Here is a 13147-nt window from a genome sequence, read left to right on the forward strand (position 1 = left end):
ACCGGATGCCGGATTACCGGATGCCGAACCCGAAGCTATTAAACAGATTAAAACACGCATTTCCTTTATTATTATTTTCGTAATAACTCAGATTTGAAACAGAATTAGCACTTAATTTTTGCAATTTATATTTTCCTTCCCATAAGGATAATTTATGCTAAACTACGTTGAATTGGAATCAATAGTTCTTGAGAAGAAGATTTTTAAAAATGCACCCCCCTTTTTCTACAGTTTCAAGGTTTTCTCCGCTTTGAATACAGATCGGACTTTTATTTTTGCAATTTATATTCGCCCTCACATAAGGATGCTTTGTGCCAAATTTGGTTGAAATTGGATAAGCGGATTTAGAGAAGAAGTTCAAAATGTAAAAAGTTTACATACGGACAGACAGACAGACAGACAGACGGACAGACGGACGACGGACAAAATGTGATCAGAATAGCTCACTTGAGCTTTCAGCTCAGGTGAGCTAATAAAACCTAATTTGTATTGCACAACGTCACTATTCTGCCTCAAGAAGACAGATTATCAATGACTTATTCCTGAATTCGGTAAAAAGCTACCATAAAATAAAATGATAATAAGTGCATAATCAACTCAAATATTACACCAAGTTACACATTTCCTCAATTTCCTTGAAGCTGAACACTGCTCGTAAATATGCACTGTGCGCCGTATTTCTCTCTCACCACTGTTATCCCTACAACCCCTATATAAGCTGCAGGCCTATTCGCAGTTTAAAGTGTTTCGCTATAGAGGTATCACCTGTGCGGACATACATTTTGCCTCGCCTTGTTACTCGATCGCAATAAAAATATAAAGCTTTATACACTTTTTTCATGCCAAGAGAATACTTTCATCAAATAAACTGGTCAAAATATAATAACAAACTGAATATGCACATAAATTAAGAACTAAATGCACAAAATCCAAAGACCACGAAAGGAATACTATACGTCGGCGATGAGTTTTCAGTCGGAAATCAGGTGCAACAAAATCGAAGGGTTCACATACCAGGTACCTGTGTGGCTGTGACAATTTACGAGCGGTGTTCAGCTTTAAGACAATATTAGGGTTGTAGAAAACTAGCATATACTGCAAACATACATGTGTTCGACCTATTTATGACAAATTGACCGTAGATTAAAGTATTAATCTTCAAACACAATATCATATACTATAACTATTAGATGCACGTTAGCAATACTAATTTCTGTTATATAAGGACAACAATCTTTTCTCTAATTATAAAGTTTATTCCCCCTTTCTTAGGAAAACGATGGAAAATATACAAAAAAGGATGAACTTTAAATTGGTTAATAACCTAAAGGTTTTACATAAATTGGTCGCCAAGCAAAGATCTGGAAATTTCACTATTTTTAACAAACACTTGGTTGGTGTAAAAAAACAAGAAGGTTAAGGTTAAGTTGCTACTAAACAAACCTACACGGGAATGGTTGTTTTAGAGCTCTCCAAACTATTCATGTATCAATTTGAAGAAAGTTTGGTGACAAGGCGACATTGCTGATGACGGACACCGACTCCTTGTTTTACAAGTTTCAAACGGAAGATTTGTATCAAGACATGGTTCGAAATAAAGAGTTATTTGATGCATCCAACTACCCAAAGAACCATATTATTTACAGGGAGACAAACATAAACGTACTTGAGAAAATGAAAGACAAAACCGGAGGTGTGTATTAATTTGAATCACGTGGAATATTGATTGTTTCTGTATACTTTTAACGATTGAACTAATACTTTCTTCATGATTATGTATTCAGGGTATCCCGTAAAAGATACAAAAATGAAAAAAAGGTATAAAAAATTTAAATATGTAAAGTACATATTTCCGCGATTACGGGGGATATCATGAAGTATTTACAAAAATAACGTAAACACAAAGCTGTATTGATTAATTTCTAAAACAAATTGTTTTTCATGTCTCACTTAATTCTAAGTTATATGTATGATATTTAAAAGCATTTACTTCTAAAAGCCTTTGTTCAACCACCGAAAATGTATAATGACTTGACTTTAATAGAAACAACACAATTTACTGTTTATTAATCGAATATTCCTTTTACCATTTATTGCTTACTCACAAAGGGCAGTGAAGCTTAACAAATTAAAAGCGTCATTGTTTTGAGCTACAAGTAACAAGGAATAATAATACTAAAATATTAATTGTCCTTAACTTCTTTATACTGATGTTATTCTGCTTGCATTAAATCTCTATGAGTTCGCAGAATTTGACATATGACAACTGGTGTGATTTTAAAGCTTTTTCTCAATATGTTTAAATTGTGTGTCATATAATTGTCGTACAAGAAAATTAAAAACGAACCAACAGAAATCATGAAAATTATTTTGACTACCACATACATTTTGCCTTTGTTTCAGTACTGCCAAAATAGTCTTGAAGAAAACAATTAAGGAAATTAGATCGAATGTTCTCTGTTGTGCTTTAGGTTTATTTTTGTATCAGCTTAAACCATAAACAATGCAAAATTATATCAATATCATTTAATTCATATTTTGTGCAGAACAGATTCTACTCATTACAATAAACTTAATAATAATATAAAAGGATTGGACAACTAAGACCATGAGAAAACTACTTTCTTAATGTTTGCTGTAAAGGTCGGTTGGAGTTTAATCGCATGATATTTCAGTATAAGCTATTTATAATAGAAAGTAACTAAATTTTCAAGTAATAATAGTCAAATTAGTTTCGATATAAATAACAGAGTTAGCATCTTATTATGAAATGAAGTTTTTAAAATTTCTAACAGAAACTCAATTTGGCATTGCAGACATTGAATGAACAGTTATTTCAAGTAATTTTTCTTTGTTTTGTTATAAACTGTATCACTTTGCATTTTATTCACACTAGCACCAAATATTGTTGACAGTTCTCTTAGCACTTTATTGGGTAAACCAACCGAACAGTCTTCAACGTTTCATACCTATGGAGTTGAGTTGGCAGCAGATGGTAACAGAGGTACAGACCTTCTCTAAGAACAGTGTACACACACAGGAGGATACGACACAGAGCCCTGGTGGAGGGTGGATCTACTGACTGTGTATACGATCACATCTGTCAGAATACTCAACAGAGGAATAGACGCAGGAGGAGGTAAGTCTCCATAGTGACGTTATCAGGTAGGCTTACAGAGAAACGACATTGCTAAATCATAATTAAAGGATGGACACGGCATAGTCCTCGTTACTTTGCGGTAAATGTCAAAAACTTATACAAAATTATTGATAAACGAAAAAAAAAAACCGTTTTATTTGCCATTCTGTTTTTTTTTGAATTATTTTTGCAAGTATATTTTTATTGCATTCAAATATTACTTAACGAGGCCGAGTACAGAACGAGTACGCACGCTTTCGCGCAGCGTTTCATTTGTATTGTGACGTCATCTTTTTGCTTGTTTGACGCCATGGCGTGATAGTTTTATCTGCAGATATTCAGCGAAATTTGTTGAAAATGGCTCGTTTAATGCGTAAAATTAATGTTATATTGTGGAATAAACATAACTGTCTCGAAGTATAAGCTATATTTGGGCTCGGGTCGAAAAAGTGAAGAGGGTTCAGCAGGCCAAACCCTCTGTCACGTTTTCTTAACCCGCCTAAATATAGCTTAATTCATATATTTCAAGACAGTAACCATGTATTTTATATTAATGACCCTTAATATGTGATGTTATATATTTTTTTATTACTTAAATATGTCTGAAGGCTTTAATAATACTATAAAGATCACCTTTTCCGCCTTTGTCAAATAAAAAATAGCCATTATCTGACAAATCTGGGAAATTGGGCATACAAAAATCAACTTTGATAAGACCCCTGGAACAAACCAGGAGGTAAAAGGTTTTTTTTTGTTTGACCATTTGATGCCTTTTAGCAATAAATTTAATATGTAGAACAGAAAAAGAAATCCCTAGGGCAAAAGTTTAAAAAAATGTGCAAAATTGATACATTTCAAGCGAAATCCCATAGGGTCCTATGTTAAAGATTACCAAACTTTGAGATGACCCCCTAAACAAACGGTGTGGTAAATGTCTTATTTTTTAATCTTAAAATAATAATTATATCAGTAGAAATTCAGGTAAAAAATTTCATTAAAAAATCTAGGGCAGAACTAATTAGACCCGGCCTCGTTAAGTGCAAATGTTTCCGTTGTGTAGTAATTATTTTTCTAAGAATACAACGTGCATATGAGTAATATAATGAATAAACTACATTATCTTTGAATATCATAGTGCTTTAAATGTTTCTGTAAGTTTATCTGTTTTTAATCTTTTAAGATGTGTCAGACCCACCTCGGGACGTTGCCGTCACTGTAGGGCTGACGGAGTCTGATGTGAACACTCCTTGTGGTTTCTTTGCTGGTCCCGGTACCGCGTCACAGTTGGTCGTCATCGACTCTCCGACATTACCACAAGGAAGATTCGTAAGATCTCCAAGACAACTGAGACACTCAGTCTATGTGAAGTTGTCGTGCTTGGATTCTCCGTCTTATTAATATCATAGATAAATTCTTGTCTAATACGATAACGTATTATGCTTAATGTTGGCGCGTTTCAACCCTTTTAGGTTCACTCCTTATAGATGTGAGAGATCATACCAAAACTTACTCTTGGAGTTTCACATTAGACTAAATGTTACATATCTATGACACTACATGCATGCTTTTTATGATCTTTTATATTGAATTTCTCTTATTAAAAATACCAAATCAAACAGGTTGGGTTTTATCATGTTTTATAACCATGGAGTCAATAAAGAACGACCTTTTTTGACTGGTAGGAATAATTGTAGAAGCTTTAATCCTTATACTGATTGTGCACAAACAAGCTTCAACAATTCTTTGTTAAAGAGGTTTATTGGCCTCCTCTGTCATGAGAGTAAGAGGCTACAAAAAGAAAACAAGCCGTCTTACAAATAATTACATAAAACAGACAATTCATAAACAGTTCACAAATTATACAATGGCCAATCCATGATATACATTATGCCAAATTATAAAAAATACACGAAAAGGGGTTTTATGACCTTTAAACAAATTACATTTAATATTTATACTGTACTTATATCGCTTGACCTTTTGACTTGATATAAGCAAAATTGTTACCAAAATAATGTTTCATAAAATATCCTATCCAGATTTTACATGATGTCAACTCCATGTGCGTTTGTGCACTTTTATATGATTTACAACAATTATGCAAAAATAAAGGATTGACAAAGAATGACACTTCGCATATATACAATATTTAGATAGTGATTGACATTTTGCATAAGAAATACTTACTCTTTGGGCCTGTATACAGCACAGGGATGGCAATTATGCCTATAAACAAATGCGGGGGTCTTCCCGGATGTACACAACAAACAGAACAGGGACAACGTAAAATTAAAAACACGGACGGATAAATTCCGTATCATTACACTGATGATAGATTCCCAGCAATGTTAGATACTTTATTTGATCAGTACGAAAGCAGTTTTTTAAAATCAGTACCTTGTAAGCATACTTATATTCATATACTTAGCTCATATAATCTGTCGACTAATTGATACTTATCATCAATATTATTGAGTTCTATAGTCTACATTATTATTAATGGAAAAATCTATGGAAATGAAACACGAAGTTTTAATTAATGTTTCAATATCAACGTTACGTTACATTCCCTGAGTACTATCGAATGAAATGCAGATTGTGATGTCAAAGTTAATTATACCGTCATATTGTATGAAGTACAGACAAATGATCTTCTATACATCGCTGTAGGAAGCCTTAACATACCTGCACGAGGGTGTATCACACGGGTAGTATACACATAAAGTCGGTTATGGCATGTGCGGTTTCAATAAACACGCTGAGAAAAATAAATGCATGTTTCAACTGTTACATTACTGTTACACTACACTTTATATAATTATATAACAATTGATATAAGATTTCTTTTGCATTGTCCTTGACTGCCTTTTTTTACAGGGACACTTGTTGAAATATAAGACACCGCTGGAAAATTAAAATAAATTGCGATTTGTATGGGAGTGGCACGTGCAGTCAAATGTGTACTGCATTTGTTAAGCTGCCAGTCCAGTCGTTACTGTGAAAATGACTTGATGATAACTGTTTGCCAGTCGACCATGACATAAAAGTCCAATGACACGTCCATTCGCTTATAAATGTGTAGATCAAATATAGTCAACTAGTTGATTTTAAACCAAAAAAGACTAACAACGAAAATATGACATAGATTTTACTATATACGCTTGAAGTCAGGAGTGAACGATTATCTTCAATTTCTATTTTAAAAATTCTTTAATAATATGTTTTTTCATTGTTAAAAATATTAATATTACTGAATTTACTTTATAGTACAAAACTCATTTAGTTTTAAATCGCACAATAATTGTCCTTTTTAAAGGCAGTATATCACGAGTGCTAACTGAATTCTGATTTTTAATACATGAACTGATCTATGGGATGGGGTAGTTTACATACCCATGTTGCACTTTCCCGAAAAAAAAATTCTAAATCTGCTTATGTAATAATATATTTACACTCCACGAGCTATAAATCTCATTTGTAGACAAGGCATGACGTTAAAAAGATGTAAATAAAAGCATTAAATCATGGTTTTTTGAAGTATACAGTCTCATAACTTCATTGATGAGTGCATACAAATTTTCATAACGCGCTAACGCGATTTACTTAATTTGTATGCACACAACGGTGCAGTTATGAGATAGTGTACTGAAAAAAAATCATGATTCAATGCTATAGAACCCCCCCCCCCCCCCCTCCTAAAAAAATAGAAGCTTGCTCTTTCTCGTACAGTTGGGTACAGTGCTGGTCAGTCGGTAGGTACAGTGGTGTCCTGTAGAGTACAGTGCCTCTTTACAGTAGATGTACAGTGAATTAACAGAAGGGTACACTGATTATACGGAAGATGGCAACAATGTCTTACAATTTTCAGAAATACCAGTAGATCTTGAATTCAGAAGTTAATTGAACAGTTAAAAGGGAAATTGATTTTGAATTATGTAGAAATATCAAAAAGAACAAACTAATTTGAACAAATATCACATTCTGTTTATGACGTAGTCATTCTTTGAACTGAATTTGTTGTCGATTCCTTTATTCAAAGACGGTTATTCTTGAGATACTTTTAATATATATTATTAATTTTGTTAGAAGCTTTTCAAGGAAAGTTCATTGATAGAAATTCATTCAATTTTAATTTATATTTTTGCTGCGAAAAAGATAAACGTAATAGACTGGTGGGACAATTACAGAGTGTAATTGTTTAAGAAGAGCAAAGAAAACAAAAAAAAATCAGTTCACTGTATACACAAGTCTAAAACAAGCACAGAATGGTTCATCTTCTGATTAGTAAATATTTGAATGAAGTGACATTCACAACAGTACTGCTGTGTGCTGTATCATTGTACGAGGGAGTAACATCTGCGGTTGTTCAAGGTGAGAGGTATCGTGGTCCCATTGTCCAGGTGTTGGAGATCATTGGACAACAGCAGTGTGTCCGGGAATGTAGACACAGACCCAAGCTATGTCGGGGAGTCAACTATCGGAAACAGGAACTGCTGTGTGAACTCGTGTCGGCCATCGACAAAACGGAAACCAATCCTGACTATGTTAGAATTGAACTCAATCAGGTATTGATTTATCTCTTCTGTTTTTGACTGGTCAATAATACGGAAGAAATGCTCATAATACGAAGTATCAATGACAATTTTTTTAAGGTCATACATTTATAATATTGCTTGTTTTATCATACGTCCTTAGGAATTCAAGATTGTTAGAAAAACAGGCTCCTTATTTTTAAGGGGGAATAATAAAGCATTTTTGTAAATTTACAAGATATGAAACAAATATTCTTCAGGAGAATGATTTGGCCAAAAAAGCTGAAACTTTTGTGCAAGAACCCTCAGATAGTTAAAAGGCTATTTATTTTGTTTAAATCATAGCTTTTTAGATACCCATTTTTATTTTTTTATTTTTTGTTTGCATCTTGTAAACTTGTAAGTTATTAGTAATTAGAACGGTAATGAATAAAAGATATAACTATCATAAAAATAAATAAAGCGATTTTGCAAAATAAAAAACGAAAAAGGATTTCTCAGGGTTAAAATGCACCGATTAACCAAAATCCCAGGTAGGCTTAGTTACAAAACCATTTGAGACCTACATGTACTGTATAGTCTATCACTCGCTAATTGAAGCCAGTAAATGGTGGAATAAATGAATGAAAATTCTTTTTTACTTATGAATATTGACATGGTGTGTTTTATCAACAGCAACATAAGATACATTGTAGAACATCTTTAAATAAAACATAAGCGATTGACAATCGCAAACTTTCTTATTAAAATAATAAAATCAAACCCAACAGTTACCCATATATAACATGCTTTTATAATCAACTGTGACCGTTTTGTAGACTGTAAATGAATTAGAAATGAACCAGGAATGTCTGGCGTGCTCCTCAGACGATCAGTGTGTGACGCTTTCCAGTAAGAAAGTCCATTGCATTCGAGGTGGGTTAAATGTCGATTATTTTATATAGACAATGCAAGTCTGTTGATATAATATAAAATAAAAATGATTAAACAGTGATCCCTATTTCTTAAAGTGATCGATATAATTGTTTCATTGATATGATTTTTGCTGCAACATAAAGTATCGGCGCATGCATATATTTTATTTCCAGACCAATAAAAAAAATCCCCATAACGTTAAAAAGAAACATGCATAATCTAGCTTATTACAACAAAAAAAAATAGTCATTTCAGTATCATTGCTTATACAAACATTTGTCGAGGAGTCTCATATTTGCATTAAGTTTCATAACGGAGTAGAAAAATAATATTGTAATGACCACCACCTCCATGCAAGAAATATTTTAAATAGGACTATGAGGCTAACAATTTTTGGGAAAAAAATAATGACCGTAATGAAGTGCATGACCTGATATTAAGGTAGCTCCATGCTCGTAAAATTCTCTGAAGAAAGTTGAAAAACTGAACTGATTTCGACTTAATAGACTTAAATGTCATCAATTGTTAGAAAAAAATATACATGTCATCACACTTTTTGAGATGCCAGATAAACATAAACTAAAGCATATTTTAGCATTAGAAAAATGTATTTTTTTTTTGTTAAAAGTAAAATCTTGTAGGCAGAAATCTGTTTTTCTTGTTTAATTTTAATGTCAACTTTATCAGAAAACTAAAATTACAAAAATATTTAAAAATTAATCGTTGGAATAAGAAAAACTATAGCATTTAGACATACACCTGAGAGAAAAGTCAGAAAAAGAGTTATTTCCCCTTTGCATAGATAAAATATATAAAAATTTGGAAATTTAGTTTAAAATTAAGAGCGAAAATATCTTGAACCTACCAATAATTCTAATTACATCCATGTGATTATATTCACATAAAATAAATAAAACTATCCTGCACAATTTTTAAAGAATTCAAAGTTTTACAAAAAAGTGTGACGTCACAGAACACTGGATCTACTTTAAAAAGGGGCATGACTGATAAAAATAATTTCAACATATTTGGTTACTTTTATAACTTTTTATGTGTATAACAATATATGCTTTCATAGATAAACAAAACCAGGGTAGCTAATTTAAAACAACCTGCATCTCCAATCCCCACAGGTGACAGACACTCTCCCTGTGGACATTTAATCCAAAGAATAAGCTCTAAAATCTACCATGTGTTACTCACTTCTCCTGTAAAATCTTTTGAATATTTAACCTTCATTGACAGATTCACCGTCTGGCATTTACATCAAAATCATTTTAAATGTACTGCTTATTACTGATTGTGGTTAGCTAATTAATACTTTAATATTAGCAAGTCTATTTGTTTAATTAGAAATAACAAAAAATGTTGAATTTTTATCATAAAACTTCCTAATTCTTTATATTCAATAATTTATAACTAAATACGAACAAGCAAGGAAGACTCCATTATCTGGTTTTAGTTATATAACGAAAAAAAAGAGGTTTTTTTGTTCAATTTTCGTCGTACTTTTAAGCAATTTCAATACATTTACTGCACAATTGATGTTTTGCGATATGCTATAAAAAAAAGTGTGTAAATGAAATTGAATGTTTGCCTTATTATACTCCCCAAACAAAGTTGGGGGGGGGGTATATAGGAATCACCTTGTCCGTCCGTCCGTCTGTCTGTGCAATCGTGTCCGGTCAATATCTTTCTTATGGAGAAACATCGGACGTTCTTACTTCACAAAAAGATTGCTTATGACCTAAGGGTGTGTCATAACCTTGACCTAAGGTCATTCGTGCAAGGTCAAAGTCACTGGCAGAAAAAAATGCAAAATTCGTGTCCGGTCCATATCTTTCTTATTGAGAAACATTGGAGGATCTTATTTCGCACAGATTGCTTATTACATAAGTTTGTGTTGTGACCATGACCTAAGGTCATCTGGGCAAGGTCAAGGTCACTGGCAAAAAAATGCAAAATTCGTGTCCGTCCATATCTTCCTTATGGAGAAGCAATGAATGTTCTTACTTCACACAAATATTGCTTATGACGTAAGGGTGTGTCATGACCTTGACCCAAGGTCAATTGAGGAAGTTCAATGTTATTGTTTCAAAAATGCTAAATTTGGTCTGTTCATTTCTTGTATTAATGGAAATATTAGAAGCTAAAATTTGACAAAAAGCTTTTTTCCACTCTTTAAAGACATAGTTTATGAAAATTTGAAGGCATATAATGTTAAAAAACATCTTTACTACCAAGGAATCATCACTACTAAATTAATAATTATGTAGACTAGGAAGCTCACAACCAAAATTGTATATTTCATGTCCAAGGGGGTATGTGTTTTGAATTTGGGGGTGGGGTTGAATGTAAAGTGTTGACTATGAAACGTTTAAAAATCATCCGCTCTACTCCCACACATCTGAAATATCGTTGACAGCTCTGCTAGGTCTTGCATTGGGCAAACATACGAAACAGTCGTCAACACTTGGAGCCTATGGGGCTGAATATGCAGTGGATGGCAACAGAGGTACAGACATATTCAAAGACATGTGTACACACACAGCTGAAAACGACACCAATCCCTGGTGGAGGGTGGATCTACTGACTGTTTATTCCATCAAATCTGTCAGAATACTCAACAGAGGAATAGACAGTGGTGAAGGTAAGCGTACAAAGTATCAGCACAGCAAAATAGAAATATCATGTATGGATACAATGTGACTTTTCTAGCTTTTCAGTAATGCTCTATCATTTTGACAAAATCATTGAATCTATAGCGTACATATGTAAACGTTATCATTTAGTTTCTTGTTTTCTTTGCAGGAAGAATTTTATTACGTATCAAGTTTAATTTGTCTCAAATTTGTTCCTTGTAAAGTCATTCATATTTCTTATATAACACGCATAATAATAATATAACGAGAAAATAAATTATTAAAATTTGAAAAATGCGTTTCTTGAAATGTTATTTTCTTTTACAATGTTTTTTCACTATTCTAGATTATTCAAACCTGCTTCGAAATGTTTCCGTCACTGTAGGGCTGACTGAATCAGACCTCAACACTCCCTGTGGTGTCTTTGCTGGTCCCGGTACTGCGTCACAGCAGGTTGTCATCAACTGTCCGACGTCACCACAAGGGAGATTCGTAAAGATATCAAAGACAACCCCGGTTCTCACTCTTTGTGAAGTTGACGTGTTCGGTGTATCCGTATAATTATCATAATTATTTATGTTTCAAGGTACACACCTGTTATTGATTTCACTCTATACATGTAACACAATAGAGGTAAAAAAGTCTTAAAAATCAGTTTGTTCTTCTCATGACAAGATGTTCGAAGGAAATATTATTTGCTACCTATCACATCAGCTGACACCAAACAAAAGGCACATGATGCGGCACTTTCTCAAAATATCTGACTACAAACCTTAAAACGACGTGTTTTCCGTGTTTTTGTAAAAGACGTCACACTCCAAAGAAAGCTGATTTCCTGTGTTACAAGAAGTAGTCCCTATGAAAATAATCATCATTGAACAAAATACAGTAAATATCCTTCTCAGAGGAACAACATTTTTTTTTAAATTGAGTAAAGTAAGATCTAAAAAGTAAAAGTCAAGTAAAAAATTATTCTGAAGTATATATGAATTAACTATTGACTAAGTTCATTTTGATTGATCGCCTATCGGTGTGATACCGTATACTTAATGTTACCGTATATTTCTATAATTTGTGCATCCTGAATAATATGGCATTGCACCATTAAATGCGGCTGTTAGTATCGCGTCAGATTAAATCGTTCTAGTTGTGCCAATTCTTACTCATATTAACAAATATTTTTTAAAAGTTGCTCATTGAATTTCTTTCGTTTGTTTTTTTTTAATAGTTCATGCAGTATATATTTTAACTGCGTACCTTTATATTTTATACAGCGTTTGAGAAAAAAAAACCCCATTCTAATTAGCATGTAGCATATGTGCAATAACATTTTGTTTTATAACTATATAGTGAGTAAGGTGGTGTTGGACATCTTTTGATATTAATGTAGATTAAAGTACATTATCATTACAATGCTTTTACCGGTTTAGAATTTTCAAATTCTACAATATTTAATCAAAAATAGCTTTTAAAACTATTAGAGGTAAATAACAGAGGTAAAAAATCTAAAGCCCACGGCGGGATTCGAACTCATGATTTACAGATTCTTATCTAACCAACTGCGCTACGCTGTTAAGGGGACAATATTGGGGAAGAAACTACTTATATAAATACACTTCATTTTATAATTAATTTCGATTAACACGACATGGAGATGTCCCATACCACCTAAATTAAAGAAATAAACTGGGTTTTTTTGTGTATCTTTTAAACAACAGTAGAGAGAAATTTCTATAAAGTTTTTTTTCTGATTGTGTCGTCTAGATTGCAAAATAAAGACATTTTGAAGCTTAAAGTCTTTTTGTGTGTCTGCTGATGAGGTTAAATAAATAAGTAATGTACATGCACCTGTATTGATAACATTGTTATGTTAGTCCAATCACCTGATCACCACAAATATTAATGGCAACAAATAAAAT

At 32.7% G+C, this 13147-nt stretch overlaps 1 pseudogene; it reads left to right on the forward strand.

The window, feature by feature from the left end:
- Nucleotides 1-11789, forward strand: part of LOC128174768 (uncharacterized) — a 264137-nt pseudogene extending 252348 nt beyond the window's left edge.
- The last annotated feature ends 1358 nt before the right edge of the window (nt 11790-13147 follow it).

The sequence above is a fragment of the Crassostrea angulata genome, chromosome 2 (assembly GCF_025612915.1).
Source record: "Crassostrea angulata isolate pt1a10 chromosome 2, ASM2561291v2, whole genome shotgun sequence".
In the NCBI taxonomy this organism is placed as follows: Eukaryota; Metazoa; Mollusca; class Bivalvia; order Ostreida; family Ostreidae; genus Magallana; species Magallana angulata.